This window comes from Protopterus annectens, chromosome 11.part0, assembly GCF_019279795.1.
Source record: "Protopterus annectens isolate FY-2018-M chromosome 11.part0, PAN1.0, whole genome shotgun sequence".
Taxonomy (NCBI): Eukaryota; Metazoa; Chordata; order Ceratodontiformes; family Protopteridae; genus Protopterus; species Protopterus annectens.
Window position 1 is genome coordinate 872869578 of NC_056745.1, and position 19040 is coordinate 872888617.

A 19040-nucleotide genomic window follows, 5' to 3' on the forward strand; every position below is an offset into this window, starting at 1 on the left:
TGAATTTACCAGGATGCCTTTTGGAATGCAAAATGCCCCAACAACTTTCCAGATGCTGGTAGACCATTTCTTGGTAGGAGCAGGGGAATATGTTCTAGCATACTTGGATGACATCACTATTTACAGACATTCCTGGCAGGAACATCTCCAACATGTGAGGGAGGTCTTGGATAGATTACGTAGGGCAGGATTAACCAGTAAACCCAGTAAGTGTCAAGTGTCTATGGCGTAGGTCACTCTCTTACAACACAGAGTGGGAAGTGGTAAAATTAGGCCAGAACCTGTCAAGGTGGAAGCTATTCAAGCATGGCCAGTTCCTGTTACTGAGAGACAAGTGATAGCATTTCTAGGGGCAGTGAGGTACTATAGGAAATGTGTGCCCAATTACAGTACCATAGCTGTACCCCTTACAGATCTAACTAGGAAGAATAAACCAGAGAAGGCAGTGTAGACCACAGACTGTGAACAGACATTCCGAAAACTAAAAGAGATTTTAGGGAGGACCTCATGTGTTAGCCAGCCCAGATTATAATAAAGAATTTATTATACAGGTAGATGCTTAAATTATAGGGTGAGGCTGTGCTCAGCCAAGTTTCCACAGAAGGAGAAGAGCAACTAGTGATATAGCTGAGCCATAGACTCCAACCTAGAGAAGATTGCTATGCAGCTGTGGAGAAAGAGTGTTTGGCCATAGTGTGGGCATTGCAAAAGCCTGCAACACTATCTTTATGGGAGAAAATTCACTGTACTCACAGATCATAACCCTTTAGCATGGCTTAATAGGGTCAGTAAGCAAAATACCAAGTTAGTGTAGTGGAGTTTAGGATTGTAAGCATATGATATGACCATACAACATCTCAGTTGGGTTAATAATGCCAATGTGAATCGATTGTCCAGGAGAGGAGTGGGTTAATATTCTCAGGTAGACTCATTTTTCTCAAGCATCAGTTTTCAAGGGTCACTTGAAAATCATGCTTGAGTCATAAGGGGGGGGGGATGCCTAACTTTGAAAATAAAAATAAGTTTTAAAATGCTGAGTATTTCACTGTTTATACAGAATGTTTAAAGAATCTGTCAGTGGTTTTATACATTTCTAATTGCGCATGTTTGAGAGGGAGATTCTAAAGTACAGACTGTGGGGAATCAGCTGAACGGTGGCTGATGTCATTAGAATGTTCCTGGTTGCTAGGTGATTATTTGAACAGCTGATTGACAGGAAAAATAACTTTTTCAAACTGGACTGTTATTTTTAAAAATAAGACAGCTGAGACAGTTAAGATGTGAAGTTAGTCAAGTGCTAAGCAGTTTGCTAAGAGCACCTGTTACTGAAGAGTTGCACTTTGCCTTGCTGTTATGTGTTAGATTAGTTCAGGGACAGTATTTTCTTGTAAGATTAAAAAAGTTTAGTTATTCAGATAGAGGTTTTCTAGAATAATAGACTTCTATCCTACAGTTTAATTTTATATTTCTGGTGATTGAATTCTGGTGTTTAATGAAGTTATTGATTTACATTCTTGTAATCAATTTACTTATTATTAAATGTTTTTCACTACTTTACATTGTGGCTGGAAATCAATGTGTTCTTTAGAGATTAAAGTTACTTTAAGTTGACTTCACATTTTACTGTGTTTTTGTTTTGCTTATACTTGTTGATTTTTAGTATTAAATAGTTTTAAACCTCCCTGTGGTGGACAAGCTTTGCTTTGCATCTGCTATTAAGTTTTAGTTTGGCAAGTTACCTTTAACTGCCTGTGGTGTGTTTTTACCTGGATCCCTGTGTAATATGTAAACAAAAAATATTGCTTTATTATCATAGTTTTAAGACAAAAGGATAAGATGAGTTTTTCTGAAAAGTAACATCAGGTTCAATCTCATGGTGATTGCTTTTCATATTATGGTATTCAGTACATAAATATTTTTCACTAATATTAATTAATGTCTAACACCAGTCAAATAATTAAGTGTGACATTCCTAACTGCTGGCAAGCTGGATCACACTTTCCTAGAGGTGCAAACAAAAAGAACTTTAAATGTGAGATAATCTATGCAGCTATACAAGAAAATACCAAAATTAAGCTACAGTGAAAAGCATGGTGTGTGGTCTCCTTTCAATTATTATTAGCTTTAGTGGGACAGATTAGCCCACACAACCAGTAATTATTAACACCATGGTATTATCAATGTTATCAACATTAATTTGGAATCAATATATAAGATTCAGCAAAGAATGCAAAGTACTTATGAGACAGCATTTGTACTGGAGTATGTACAAAATTGGAGGAAGTTTGGTAAGTACACAGTCCAGTTTCTTATAATATACATCAGTTCATAAGAAGAAACGTATTAAATTACTGAAAAAAATACAAATAAAATACTGCGTAATTCTGGATTTCATAATTATCCAGCCCATACTCAGGACATCGTAATTCCCTTCAGGCAACTGTTAATAAAACATCCATAAACTTGAATAATTAACTGAAAGGGACTTTATGTTAGCAACAGAGCCAGCTGGAAGCAACATAATCATCAATACTGGCATTCTAAGCTTCATCATTTTAAAGCTAAACTGTAAGCTAGCAAGGACACTTATTTCCCTTTTATATAAAAGGGACCATTTAACCTACCACAAAGCTGTATATCTTCAATGGTTTTCTGTTGCGTTATCTGAGACTTGTAAAGTAATTTGTAGCTGCCTCCACTGACTCTTTCTGCGATTATATAGTATAAATCCACCAATGTGGTATGCCAGTCTGATATCTCATTTTCTTGGTCAGGAGGAAGAAGCTGATATCTGTATGTATATTCTGGACACAAATGAGAAGACAATCCCTACCCATGATGTCTTGAGGTAGGTGATATAAGAGTTTCCCATATCTAAGAAAATGGGAGAATTTTTTTTAAACAATTTTTATTAAGATTTATGACAATACAAATTGTTTACAGAATTGCAATAAGGAAATTGCTCATCAAACAAAGACAAATAGACATCAAAGTAAAATCAACTAAAGTATTTACATCAGTGTCTAAAAGAAAAATTATAACAAAACACTATAAAACATTAACAATTTCATTAAGAAATATATAATTATTTATCTAATAAAGTTTTTAAGTTGGGCCACATATTGTATGAAAAAGATGTTCTAACAGTTCTTGATTTGATAGTCATCATTTCCAAATAAGTTTCAGTAAGAATAGTCTTGAATTCTGCATATAAAGAGGTTATTCAGATTTCCAGTTTCTGGTTATTGTTTTTGTAGCTACTGTTAAGACAGACCACAAAGGGGGATATTTATTTTTCCTAATACAATTAGGAATTGGAGTATTAAATAGAATCAGTGATTTGGTCAAAATAAATCTATGTGTAAAAAGTGCTTTAAGAAGATTATTGATTTTTCCCCAATATTGCTTCAGAGCTATGCAATCATAAAACATGTGACCAATCAGCTTTAAAATCTGTTTTGCATCTCCAACACAATACCTTATCCTTACTGATCAGTTCCAACTTATGAGGTATGAAAAAAGCTCTCTTCATAAATTTCCACAAATATATTCTCCATCTAAGTGAGGATGTAGTCTGCCTAGATGATTCCAGAATTATGTTTTTTATTGAGAACAGAGGGTGCCTTATTATTAATTGATATGGAATAATTCCAGTAGTTATCCATTATATTTTTCATTTCTTTATTAATTATTCTATATATAGTTGAAAGTTTACATACTTTAGTTATATATTGATGAATAAAGGAAATCAAAAACTTTATAACTTTATTAATTTAGGTATTGATGTTCTTGAACTTTGACAAATTGAGTTAATTTTATCAGTCATATATTGTCTATATGATTGAAATTGTAGCCGTGTGGTCCTATTTAAATCATATTTTGTTATTAGATGTTCTATTGCAATTACGTTGTCATCTTCTATAAACTGAAACCAAAAATTAAGTTTTTTTTTTAATAACAAAATATTAGGGGGATTGGAAGGAGAGATAACATCCTTTGTATAAGCAATAGGAAATAAAATGAATATCCAATGTTTGTAAATCATATTTTTATATATAAAATTTCAAAAATCCTTTAATAAAAGTTTAATATAATATGTAAAATTATTTGGAAGTTTATTCAAAGAAAAGTAGTTTTTAAATATACAAATGAATGGATTATTTAGAATTAGGAGTTTATTAGAATTAAGTCTCTCACTTGTATTAAAACAAAGAAATTCTTGAAACTTTTTCCATTTGGCTAAATAATTTTCATTGATTAATACTGAGAAGGACTTAATCATTGAAGAAATGGAATACAATTATATATCTGAGAAGCCTAGTTTGGGAGGCATTAGTGATATGGATTGTATGATGTAAAGCAGAAAATGGAAGAATATTTGATAGTTATGATTACAAAGGTTCTTGACTTTCTGACTGCATCTGAAATTTTCATGACTCCTGGTGTAGCAGTGAATACTTGAAGGATATCCCATGGTATAGTGTGTAACAGAGTTAATGGAGTGATTATGATGTTTTGTTTACAAAGAACAACAATGAGGAACAGGTTATATCCAATCTAGATTTAGTATAGCTCAAGTATGATTAATGCATCATATCATATCATAAGTAAATAGCAGGTTATTAATCTACCAACTATTACAAGGTTAGACAATAACCAGACATGAGAATCAAAGCTAGTATTTTGTATCAAGGAAGTAAAGACCAAAACCGTTAAGCTAACCATGATCTGAGAAACAAACACTGTACCTTTATCTTTGAGGAAAAATTTTAACCATTATGCCAGCCTCCAGTATATTTCAAGTATGATTAATGCATCAAAATACAACAAAATACAACAAATACTCTTTCACTACCTCAGATAAAAAGGACATAAAATGTTTTCATTTTGTAAATGTATCATACGCATGAGAACAACAGACTTATTTTCCTGGCTTGTCAATGATTTTACTAAGGGATTATATGGCTTTACTGCTGGGCATAACTGTCTGCAGAACTGTATTGTCTCACACCAGACTGTTTTTCTTTCTCCTAAATGTACTGCTATCAGCCCTAAAAACAAAATGAAGTAATGACAAATATGAGATGTTTGGCACCTATTCAAAGCAAATTCAACTAGGATTATCACAGTGTTTGAAATTAACCCACTTTTTTGGTTGCCAAATTTGATTTTTTATGTGTTTTGCTGTTGAAGACAGTCTCCTTTGACATGCCTATAGATACAACCTACTTCATTTGACATCTTTGGGGTGCTAAACTATTATAATAGAAACAATATGTATCAGTGTTTTCCACAATATTTAACATCTGTTGCAGTATGCAGACTACTATATTTACACAGTCATATGAAACCTGTACTTTCTGTAAACATAAATTCTCAACTACATTTTGAAAATAGACTATATTAATTTGATTCTGACCATATGAAATGTTGTGATACATATTTTTCCATAAGCTGATATTGCTAACTTGAATTTATTTACTCAGAATGTGTTGCTACTATAAGCACAGTCTTGGCAACTGATACACAGTTGATATCATTACAACATTGTGTGTATACAGACAACATGGACAGGCAAAGGAACATAAAACATTCAAAGGCATAATACAGTTTTTCTATTTTACAGAAAGAATTTTAACATCTTAATCTAAGATTCAGCTGCTAGGAAAATATAATGTCAAATTGCAGTGGCTGGAAATATATCATTTTTAACTCACAGTAGTAGGCTGTTTAAGATATATTATACAGATTTTGAAAGCTGGTATTTTTATGATAATCTGGCCAATATTCATATGAAATAGTTCAGTTCAAAGCCCTTAGTAATAACACAATATAGGCAAATGCTTGATTATCAGCATTGGTAGCTATTTACTTATACATTAATGATGAACAATAGTTATCTACAGAAACAGTAAAAAAAAAAGCCTGACAACTTAACAGTGGGAGTTATGAATGACAGTTTTATCAGTTTGCCACAGAACAGAATGAGAATGGATATTCTCCAGGCATTTAACTTTACAGCAGATATTGCCTGCAGAAATACAAGTCATATAACTTGACATGCATAATAAAAAAAGACCACAGCGGATCCATGTTGTCATTCTTTACTCTTTGTTTGACTCTATTGTGTTAATGAAGAAAATACTAGTTTTCAACATTGCTTTAATGCCATCCACTTACAGAGAAGCACAACAGGGAGTGTTTTACAGAATTTCTTATTACTATCACTGTTTTGCCTGATTAATGGTAACAAAAAAATAAGCCTAGAGGCAAAGAAGAAGGGCAGGAAATGATTTCAGAAAGTGTACAAAACATGGGGCAAAAGGCAGGCAAAGGAACAGGAAAAGCTCACAAGCAATATAAAAATGTTTCACTCCTTTGCAAACTGTTTATTAATGAGTGAAAAGTGTTTTGGTACCTGTACTTAACTTTACAATTTAAATCAATATACTCAGTTCAAACTAATGCAAAACAGATAAAATGCAGGCAGAAAAATTAATTAGCCACAAGTCTATATTCTTTTGTGGCAGAAAGGCAAATGATAAAGCAGGTTTAGTTAACAAATGTATAGCTCTTTTGAGGATTTAAACAAGGCATCTTACTTAGGTTATTTAGGCTATATTAGTTAGAGCTGGCATGTCAGACCACAGTACCAGAGATTAAAGCAAGGCCATAGTTGGCTCTTAGTACACAAACACATCCAAAATGGTTGAGATACACAGGGAATAATCACAAAATATTAGTAAAATAGTTGGTCCGATGGATAAGAAAACAACTGACATAGTCCTTTAAAATATGTTGCAAATGCAAGAATCAATACATCCCTAGCACTGGGGATTTAACAAATAGCCATCTAGTACTTCACTGTGTGACGACTGATGAAGTTAGATATTATAAGCAGGAAAATGAGCTTTACATTAGGTGCAAGATATCTGCTGTGTTATCTATAAAAAATGTAGTCATAGGCCAGGCTTTGTCGATCCTTAATTCATGACATTATGACAGAAACATAACTGAATTAATGATTGAATGAATGAGTGATGGGTATGAACTAGAAGCCAGCAGAATTCAGCAATGTCATACTGTACTTGATAACTAAGGATTTTAAACTATTACTCTAAATGAAAACAGCAAAAACTTTAAAAGGGTTTGTAGTGCTTATGGTATTCCCTTCTTACAAGTAATTATAAAAGATCTGTAACTTCACTTTTAAGAGCTACAATATTTCGATAACCATTTAGTGGCTAGTTATGGTCTTCATGTAGTAAAGGCTGTATCCAAGGGCTGAGATCTCTTGAGTGGACAGCTCATGACATCCACCTGAGTGAATTCTGATTCTAATTGACTGTTTTTGGTAAGTGCATGTTTCAGAAAGAGAGAATAAGACATTGCTATTACTATGATAGCTATTGTAAGCCTTCGGAATTGTACAGTGCCAGTTGTGAGTATTCCTGTCTAATTGTGGAAAAAACTGTTCTAATGATTTCAGCTACATACTCTATGATATGTTAATATGGTCCCTGCTGTGGCAGTAACAATATAATATATATATATATATATATATATATATATATATATATATATATATATATATATATATTATTCTATGGTACATGAACATATTAATCTGTGATGTTGCTGCTTAAATCAGATCCAAGTATGTATTATTTTTAGTATATCAATGTTCTTACTCCTGACAAAAATGCTAAAAGTACTTTTATTTAAATTTATGCATTTGTTAACAAGGTAAGGCCAGTGGACACAAGTGTCCCATTATCTGGTTCAGTGCCTTGATGAGTCACTTGTTAGGCAAATGGAGGTGGTAGGAATCAAACCATGTACTGTAGTCTACATGAAGAGCCTCTTAACAGCTTAGAGACCTATTTATTCTTTCCCCATCCTTATTGCTCTATTCTTTTTGGCTGTCCGAGTGCCCCCTGCTTTCTCATCCTTCCTTTCCTGGACTTTTTTGAGTGAACGGAAGTCAGCATGGATATCAAAGGTGTCCTCAGGGTGCTGTCAATTGTTTGGGGGGTGTATGACCTACCCTTATTTTACCACCACCTCACCCCTGGATTTGTCACCAATGTCCAAGGGTTAATACGTGAACCATGCCTCCTCTCAGGGATCATGTTTGGTGAATGCCTTCTACCCAAATGGTCATGCCTATCCCTCTCTGTCTGTGCCTCAGACACCTGAGCCACTAATCAAACCCATTTCACCTGGGCCATAGTTATGGGTTTGTCCCTCCACACCATAACAATGGGATCTCAGTATATCAGAACCTTAATCCTCTGTGCTAACTGACATTCAAGTCACAAATTTAAGTTGAAGACTTCTGAAAAGTTCAAAATATAAGCTAGAATTTTCAGAACTGTTATAATACTCAATCAAGATCATAGTTACTGTTTAAAGAGACAGGTTAGAAAACAGAAAAAAACAACAAAAAGATGCAATTACACAGAAGTATTACAAAATAATTTAGCTAGGACACCAGTAGTGCATAACCTTCACTATCCCCATTATGGTTCAAACTTATTAGATTTGACAGCTGGTTACTACAATGAATATTATTGCAGGTGTTTGGTTAAAAGCACTCATCCTTTACATGGCAGGAGAAAAGTGAATAATATTTATCTGACTATGTTGAGCTCTGAAAACAAGTTTCAAAATATGAAAAGTTAAACTAAATAATTCATCTGAAAAGAAGAGAGATATACAATTGTTGCCTATTGTAAAGTATTAAACTGACAGCCCCCTAGATATTATATTAAGCAAACAAACCAACTTCAATCAAATTCAAAAAACAAAAATAAATAAATAAATAAATGAGGCACCAAAGAAAACGTAGCTATGTTCTATAGCAGATTGAAATGATGTCTATATCGTGTTGTTTCAGTAATATCGATCAGGAAGTTGAAACCAAATAATGGCATTGTTTGTCATGAAAATCAATTTATAAGGGCTATTAGAAGGTGGATGAATAACAAAAATCTCAGAAAGCCAAACAAGGAATATTGAGCTTAAACACATAGTAGCTATGTAAGAATTGTAAATTTACAGACACTTTACACAGGAAGCCTGATGACCAGAAACAACAAAAGTTTTGACAATGTAAGAATTTCGGTAGATAAAGCAACAGGTCAATACACAATAATTTTTGAGCTTTTTTTCTCAAATATATGCCTGTTGTGTAACAAACAAAAGGCTGTTTCTGTCTCCTTTTTTAAAGCAGATCCAGTTTTTAAAGTGGTACACCTTGATAATACTTAATGACCAGAAAATTCTCAGCAGTTGATATATTTCAAAGAAGACAAAGTAATCAAGATAAAAAAAGCAAAAGTGAGTATGTACAGATGACAGCTACAGAACTTCAAATAAAAGAAACAGTAGTAAGTATGTATATTTCATCAAAAATTCAAAATATAAGAGCTAGCCAAAAGTGAACACCAGCTTTACAATCAAAACAAAACATCTGATTGACTGGTGTGATTTCAGCATATAAAACCTCCTTCCAAATGAAGACGTATTAAGAAATTATAAGACAAAATAATATTCATATAACAACGGTTATCCATTACCACAAGTAACAATATTTAAAGTGGACCTTGCTGCCAAAAATTAAATACTAACTTCAAAAGCATATGTCATAAAAGCTAGAGAAGAGTCCCTACAAAGTTATACACAGCCAAAGAAACTTGAAATTTCAAAAATGCTGAACACAATATACCTAGTATGAAAACAATTCAATAAACAGGTTGATAAAGGAATAAATGCTAGTTTATATTTGAAGAATTGGAAGGCTAAAGCATTATCAGATGCAGCTTCACATAAAGCAGATATTAAGTATGATTCAACTCCATAGAAAAAAAATCATACAAGACAAAAAAAGAAAAAGGGCTTGATGAAAGTGAACATCAAGACATGATAGAAAGTATAACATTGTACTTATCTGGATTTCCCAATTATTATCTCTTCAATGCCATAAAAAACAATTGGAAGTAAGAATCTGTAGTGATTTTAGGATGAGAACAAAACAATCACAAGAAAAAGACACTTGACCACACAGCTCACCAGAGAGTACCTGATTCCAGCAGTGCAAAGGTATTTAGCAAGTCCAACTTTATGTCGGGATACCACCACCAAGCATTTCACCTTGCTGGTTGGAGTTTCACTACTTTCTCAATCCAAATATGTCTCAGAAGAAACTTTAAGTACACATGAGGTTTCAGTTTGACTACAGATGTTTATCTCTTGCAAAAGAGTGGACTGCATTCTGCAGGTGGATGGAAGGGACCTATATTACCTTATCGAAAAATGCCTTCATCAAACGCCTCTTTGTCTACCAATAAAAATCAGACTCCAAAATCTACACTTTAGTAAATTTTTTCCCAGGGGAAAAAATCGCTTAGCCAACCATAAACCAAACAAACCTTCAAACCATACAAAGTGGGGGGCTTTGCACTAAAATGTATTAAAGATAGATTTTTTTGTTATAGCATAATGCTTCTGAGGAAGGAAGTGTCACAAAACACAAACAAACAAGAACACTTAATCAAGCAGTACAGCAAAACCCCAACTGTGTAAGACATTTTAGCAGTGCTCTGTCTGTGAGCCAGATTTTTTTAAATACTACATTACTACACCCAAGAAATTAGGATATCCCACAAAAAAGTGCACTTGCACAAATGATATGGGCAAAGTTGCATGAGGAATCACTACAAAATCTACATCTGTATTGACAGATGTATAGACCAAACTACTGACCACTTAGTGCCATGGTTTCATTTATATAGAGAGACATATTTACAAGAGAATACACACTTAGATGGTCAAGATATTCTCTTAACTCAAAAATAAGGTCATAAATGTAATAGTATAGTCTATGTTAGAAGATAATTAATAAAGACAAAATACATGCAGAAAAAGAAGCTTTGGCCATGGACCAGGATTTGAACACATTACAAATTACTAGATGCAATTAATAACAAGAAAAAATCCAGTTTAATACTCAGAATTAAAAGATAAACTATAAAGTTAAAGTAAAATGGGCAGAAGAAAACATCAGTTTATTTAGCTAGGCATCAGTGGATCACAGTGTAAATTTCTCAAGGCAAGAGGCTGTAGCTTCAGAGTACATAGATCTAACCATAATAGGGTTCAGTTTCAAAAATACGCACTCTGCAAGAATGCAAGAAAAAAAAAGTTTCAGATATGGTGCAGAAAGTTAAAGATATATGTTTCAGGAGTATTTGGAGAAAATCTTCAATATGGACCTAGGAAATCTAGTAGTGATCTGGCTACAAATTCCCCCACTTGAAGATGAGACAGGTTTCAAGTCATAGAGTGTCTTGAGATCATGGACTTAGTAAAACATTTAAAACTCCTCACATCTTGCAATTGGACCCTAGTCCTACAAGGTTGAAGAGATCTTGCCTGGAAGTTTAGGACCAGTACCTTTTGTTATTTTGATAGTTACTATAAACCTTGGAAGATTTCTATCTATTTAAAACAAAATCTTGGTGATTTTGCAGTCTTAATAAACCATCTTTGGATACACAGTAGATATGGAATTATTGTTCATTAGCTAAACTACCATTTACAGGTAAATTGAATGACAAGCTTCATCTATATGCTATCAAAATATGATTGGCCAAAAAACAACTTCAGCATCACAACTGACCAAGAAGACTAAGCTCAATCAACCATTCTTACACATTATACAAAGTATTTTCCAAGAGGGTAAGGAGGCCTATACTCGACTTGGATTATATATACTAAACTTACAGCCAAACAGCATTGGGGAAAAGAGAAACTACCAAGTATAGTGCAATGTAGTCTTACATAAACACCAGTCCCGCAATGTCTGCACATGGGTGATAGAGCCTACAAGCAAGTGTGAATCTTGCCAGTCCAATTGTGATGGTCAAATGGGAAATGATTACTTGCAGAGAAGGTGTAAAATAATGTTGTATAAATATTGAACAAGTGATTTTTTTTGTAAGTTGGCATGGCCTCGCTGACTTGTATTAGATTTTAGGGCACCTTAGCACTTATGAAAGATACAGATAAAGATTATTAAGTATTCTAGACAGGGATGTTATACAATTAGATTATGAATCTGATTATAGTTTTCCTGTGTTAATAAAACCTAGAGACTTGAAACTGAGAGAAAGAATAAAACAGGCAAAATATTTTGTCTGGACTCACTGTGGCAGTGTACACTGGCTAGTAAAACAGGATCAAATTTTTAAGTATAAGTCATCTGTATAGGTAGCAATAAGTTGTAAAGGTATTTTGAAAAGATGAACATTTCTGCCCACATTTTCTTATTTATATTTAGCCACTACTATATACCATCAGGTTATTTAGAAAGCATTGTATTTACTGTTATTTTAAGAATCAATATGCATTAAAGTTTGACGACAAAACTTCCTATAATAAGAACAGTTAGTGCCAACCTTATTGCAAGCAAATGCAATATAAGCATTTTTTACAGAGGCTGAGTATTAAGGAAAGGAGCAATGCTACAGTGTGTTGTAACACCAAATAATTAATAAAGTGATGGATCTAGATAATTTCATGCACATATATTTAAGGAAAAGTTACATAAAAGAATAATGATATGCTTGGCACAAAATTCTGATAGGTCAAGATTTTCATTTAATATGAGTTTGCTTTGCTTAATGGATGAAGAATGAAAATTGCTTGCATCTTAAAATAAAATGTGTCTTTTTTCATGTAGTCTAGTGTTGTTTTATATCTTTAGTTCATGGAAAGTTTGATAATAATTCTTACCATTGCTGTGAAGGATATCACACTGCTAAGTAACTACCATCATATTCTGTTGCCAGATCTTCATAAAATATTCTGGAATTAGTATTTCCATTTAGGGTAAAGCCTCTTTTCCTGATCTAATCAAAAAAGCACTGAAGAGATTTGTGGAAGGGTTAATAAGTCCCTGTTTGCTTAAGTTGTTGACTGACACAGGAAATTATAATACAGTTCCATGTAGGATAAGTGTTTTTTTTTTTGTTTTTTTTTTTAGATTTTTTCAAGACATTCAGTGCTCTGAAATGAGGTTCCCCTTTCAAAGTATTGTGGCTTATAAGGTCTGGCCCATAGTTTTCTCACTTGGTAAACCATTTTATACCGATTTGCCTGACAGATCATATATGAATCAGTTTATATCCTCACCCTTTCAACTGAGATGGGGGTGCAAGGAAAAGGTTCATCTTCTCCCCTTCTGTTTTTTTTTTTATTTATAGAACCTTTGAATCACTTTCTTAAATTTTTGTACTATGCACATTTTTAAACTGAGGCATATTTTAGTCAAGCTCAGAGAGACCTTGACTAGATTCAGAGAGACATTAGAGGTGGCTATTAATAGGAACACATCTGCTTCTACGCTATGTGATAGGGATCAAATTAATATAATAGGTAGAGACTTTGAAGACTCAACAGTTTATCTAGGAGTCATGATACACAGAATTCCTACCCCGACATTAAAGGTGAAATATGAGGTTCTTTTAACCAGACTGGGGAATTGCATAGTGTTTCCTTCCATTTGACGTATCCTGGGAAGATAGCATTACTGTAAATGATGGCTTTGTCGCACAGTGTTATACCATTGCATCATATTCCAATCTTCTGCTAATCATGACATGCATAGTTAATCAAGTGAAGTTATTTTAAGGGAAAAAGGTGTCTAAGGTGCAATATTCATTGATACATGCCAGGTGGTGGTCAGGGAGGGAGGAAGGGTCTAAGAATCGACACATGGTCTTCTATCAGCATTCTTAGTACTTAGTACATTTCCTTTGGCTGTCGGCCTCTTCACAGAATGTGGTTGCATCTAGGCATCTTTACAGGTTTGTATTCATCCATGGTGAGGAGTTGACTAATGCTACTTTGGCTATAAAGGACAAGCCTGACGATTCAATAAACTCTATGTAGGCTTAGGGCAAAGCCTACATGGAGAATACATGTTAGCTCAATGAGCAGCAGAGCTAATTGCATATGCATTCATGCATCACATGTAAAAGAAAATAAGCACAGTTTTGTGACCAGCAACAGTGTCGCCGGCCAGAAAATTGTGTAAAGCAACACAAACACCTGCAGACATGTACACCTGTTTACCTACAGGCTAACTAAGTGAGTGGGATTGCGCAGAAAGCCATAATGACTACCAGGGTTTCTAATAAAGGGATGTATATAGTTCCAACACATTACATGAAAGTGTATACAGTGCAGAGTAGAGTGGAAACCTGTTTTAGGCATATGGAATAAAAGTTTTGCAACTAATCAGCAAGGGTACATAGACTGCATTATAAATAATTATTTAGGTGAAGTGTGTGTATTGGAATAGATGATTTGTAGGAATAAGCACAGGAGAAGAGAACAGGTGAAACATGTTACTGTACAGCAGTTGAGGACATGTCGATGTACGTACACCACAAAGACAAGATAGTTGTAACATGAACACTAATCACATATCTGCATGATACAGTATTTAATGCTGTGTATAATTCCTGTGTGGGTACAATTATATCAATGCATAGTTATTGTATATTATGTGACTGTCACACAAGCAGACATAACAGTGGAGAGGATTCTTTGTATTATAAGCATCCTGACAGGAACAATGGAGAGGACATTTATCAAGAACAGTATATGTAACAGGAGCACATTATCAGAATAATTTCACCATTAATCCCATGTCTTTGAAATAGCATATGTGATTGTGAGTGACTATAGATGATTCTGCAAGAATGGACTTCTACAACTGTCATGATTTGCCAGAAATCTGTGAGGGGAATCAATCACACCTTCTAAAAAATTTAACATCTGCTGGAGGTGTTAGGAGGGACACTGTAACACCTGCATTTGAAATTATGAGCAATCCTGGCTAGTTGACAGAGGTGTGTGTGTGACATATATATGGCACAACCCACACTGTTATGAATGTAACCCATGTCATCAATGTTGTCAGTCAGCTGTGTATGTACTGTGTGCATTGCAGGAAGATGTATCACACATGCATATGGTATAACACCTTGATGGGGGGGTTCTGCACCATCAGACACTAATATTTATGCAACAAAGAATACTTAAGTATGACCAATAAGATGTGTGGCGGCTCACTGTAGCAAATGTGGTACACCTGAATAATGCATCCCTGGAAGATGTGTATGGAGGTGTATGAAAAACAGTGCACTGTACTCAGTTATTTGTGTGACAAATGCTGGGAACTCTGGAAGTATAATGGCCTTTGATGTGGATGTTTTGCACATACTCAGTCATTGTGTTACATAGAAGCCAGTAGTCTTCACTGTGAGCACATGCTGGTAGACATTCCAAATACCATCTACCTGACTACACAGGTCACGTACCACATGGTGTGCTCATAGGGGTGTACTGTCTATATTATAACTAGTTTGTGTATTTGCTTTTATAATGCAACTAATCCCACAATGATTTTTGTTCATCTGCTGTGGCAGCAAAGCTTTGTGTGGGTTGATAATGTCTGTATTATACCAATACCACACTCAGATTCAATGATTGTCCATGATCTGCAATCCTCCATAAAGCTGGTTGGACAAAAGATGTGTAAATCAGTCTTGACGTCTGAGAATTAAATAATAAACAGGAAATGGCCTAGCACAAAGCCCTGAGCTACAGACCTGATCAATGAACTCTGGATATAGATCACTTCACATACTTCAACATATGTATCTGTCATTTACGTCATCCAATGATGTAGGTGCTTTTGGAAACTTGTGACAGTTTCACAGTAATATCTCAGTGTGGATTTGTGTCAAATGTCTTGACCAGGTCAAGTTACATAGGATTATAGTGTTGTCATCACACATGCCCTTGTTGACCTTCTTGATGACATCGAACAGATATAACAGACATGATGTAGCCTGAACAAATCACACATGTTTGGTACATTGTGGGGATGTTACCTGTGTCCTTTTAGAGAAGGTAAGTGATGACTTGTTGGTGTACCTCACAGATAAGGAGAGTCACAATGGATCTATACATGCATTGAACAGGTGATGTTTCCCCCAGTCAGAAGGATGCCTGCTGCTGTACACCCTTGTATGGGAACATAGGCTGCCTGGAGGCTGTATTAAAATATGGATCCAACTGTGTCTGGTAGGTCCATGTTTTGAGTCACACTATAGGTAACCTGTGAGGTTGTCAGGGTCCATTGATTCTGTTCTATTAGCCATAGGGAGCACACACATGAGCTGCCCTCCTTAGAATAAAAATTGAGCAATGTTTGCATGTATACATTGGCTGATGGCCAGTGGCAACAGGGTGTTGATTTGTGAGACAAGCTGTCAGTGTGCACATTGTCTATTTCCTCTGGTTGGTTATGTCTGGTGGCAGACACATACAGATCTGTAATTAGTTGTATATTCCCTCTAACATTCCACATTTTTAGGAATGCATTTATTTGTGAAAAGACCTCCAAATACAACCTAGGTCATTCAACACATTTCATACTCTGGTACTATGCACACAGTTGTACAACTGTAACACTGTCACATATTTACATCAAATGCACAACATATGCCTATATGTGCTTCATGGACAAGCTTAGTATGAGTGGAATGATGTCATATCAGGACACATTAGAGATCAGTTGTTTGTGGCTCATGCAGAACATTTCCTGACACAAGCAGTAACAATCACAGAATGGTGCTGATGACCACCTCAACAATCTTTGAGTATAGCAGCACAACTGCACATACAATGAATTCCATAAGGCTGCAATTGAATCAAAATAAGTGATGCATTGGTTGTGTATATCATAGCATAACAACATGTGTATGAGACAAGACTCATGTGATCATGTAATCAATATGAATTTATATTGATTTCTGTCACAGAACACTTAATGATGATATGTAGACACATGCACAACTGTGCCTTACTGCAAGTGTCACTGTGATGGTGGAATGTGAACTGTGTAGAAGGTTGATCTGTTCCAATGCAACACATGCCCTAATACATCAAAAATACACATAAAAGTATATCATATCATGTCAACAGTTCTCAGGAGACATATTACTGCAGCTGTTATCGAAGGAGTATGTAATGTAATGGTAGCAATGGCCATCAAAACAGTAGCTGATATCACAGATTGTAATACCCTATTGTAGCCATACTGTACATCCACACCTCAATATAGCATATCAATTACAGCAACACTGATAGGTCAACTGTTCCTAGAGTCAGAGAACATTATTTGGCTAATGGCCAACATCACATAAAATCCTAGCCATTATTTACCATGTAAAAAAAATCCCTCTATCTGTGTTATGGAAGATAGCAAGACTATTGTGCATATGTGTATATTTGTTGGATAGCATTACAGTCTGCCACTGTCCACATTGGGCATGTGCACTAAATCATGACAGCTTTAGCAATCGCACATTCAGTGGTCTGGAGATGGCTTGCAGAGGCTCATGGAAGGACTCTGCTTCATGATGTGTGTATGCATGTTTGACATGAGGACATCTTCCACTCCTTTGCAGGAAGATGCCATGTGGCCACAGGAAAACGGAGGATGGTGGATGCATGCGGCTACATGAAACGTTCCCCAAGTGGTAGTGAAATGAAGAGCAATTCCAAAGATCATTCAATGACCATAATGTATCATGAACCACACACACACACGCACACACGCACACACACACACACACACACACACACACACACACACACACACGCACACACGCACACATGCACAGACACACACACACACACACACACACACACACAGCAGTACACTGTACCTGAATTGAACTTTATGTCTTTGTAGGCATAGAATACAAATCCCATGCAATGTCACAGTAACAATACCACATATGTCTGACTGTAACACTGTCACGTTACACTTTATGATGTATGATAACATCATCATATGCTAAGAAGAACATGTTGGGAGGAGTGTAGGACATGGATGTGGACATATCCCTGTGTAAAACTGTCTCAGAAGTCATAGTTGTATGTATAGGCATGCAAGTTGCCCGCTGTCAGATTAGAGCACCTCTATGTATAGGTAAAGTAGCTTGTAAATAGAGTAGCTAATGTTACTGCCACAGCACAGGTGTGTCTTGAATACTGTCAGAGTGCATGTTATACATGATGACATAATTATCGCATGCATCAACAAGATATTCAGAGGATGGTTTCACATAGCTGTGGACTCAGATATCATTATGAAATTGTCACTATAGTGATTTTTGAATGCACACACAGTTGACTGCAGTGATAACAGAACCTCTGCCTAACAATTTACATAGCATAGTACTTAACGCACACACCACGCCACAAAGCTAGCTTTATAGTGTCGGTCAACACTTTATAGCTGATGACATCAGCAGTGTCTGGTGAGAAGAAGATGTTAAAAGCAGTGTTCCACATGCTGATGTAAAATGGTTTCTCAAATGTTAACCAAGTAAACAAACAAACACACACATATTCACACACTGAATGGCCTCGGTGAGAACAGAAACCCCACCTTACTATTTACAGAGCACAGTACTTAAGGCAAGCACCTCTAGATGAGTCTGTCTTTTATAGTGTTGGACAACATTTTATAGTTGATGACATCAACAGTGTTTGGTGAGAAAAAGATGGTAGCAGCAGTGCCCCACATTTTAGTGCAAAATAGTCTCTTGAATGTTGAGCAAGTGAACAAATGTACACAGACATACCAATTAACCACAGTAAGAACAAAACCTAACCATTTACATAACATAGTACTTAACATAAGTGCCACGGCACAAGTGAGGCTTTTGTAATGTAGGACAATATTTTATAGTTGACAACATCATGAGGGTCTGGTAAGAAGAGGATGGTAGTAGCAGAGGCCCACATGCTGGTATAAAATGGTCTCTGGAACATCAACCAAGGTAAAACAGACACATGCACCAGTGGACCCCAGTGAGATTAGAAGCCATCCCTAAGTACACTGATTAGAGAACTCAGAATTTAACTCAAGTGCAAAGGCCCAAGTTTGA

At 35.2% G+C, this 19040-nt stretch overlaps 1 long non-coding RNA gene across 1 annotated transcript in view; it reads left to right on the forward strand.

Moving 5' to 3' along the window:
* The window catches only part of LOC122815621, a 174613-nt gene that overhangs the window by 92138 nt on the left and 63435 nt on the right, over nt 1-19040 (forward strand). Inside the window, exon 3 of the long non-coding RNA XR_006366973.1 lies at nt 2775-2848. This is a non-coding gene — a long non-coding RNA (uncharacterized LOC122815621). The remainder of the gene's footprint in view (nt 1-2774; nt 2849-19040) is intronic.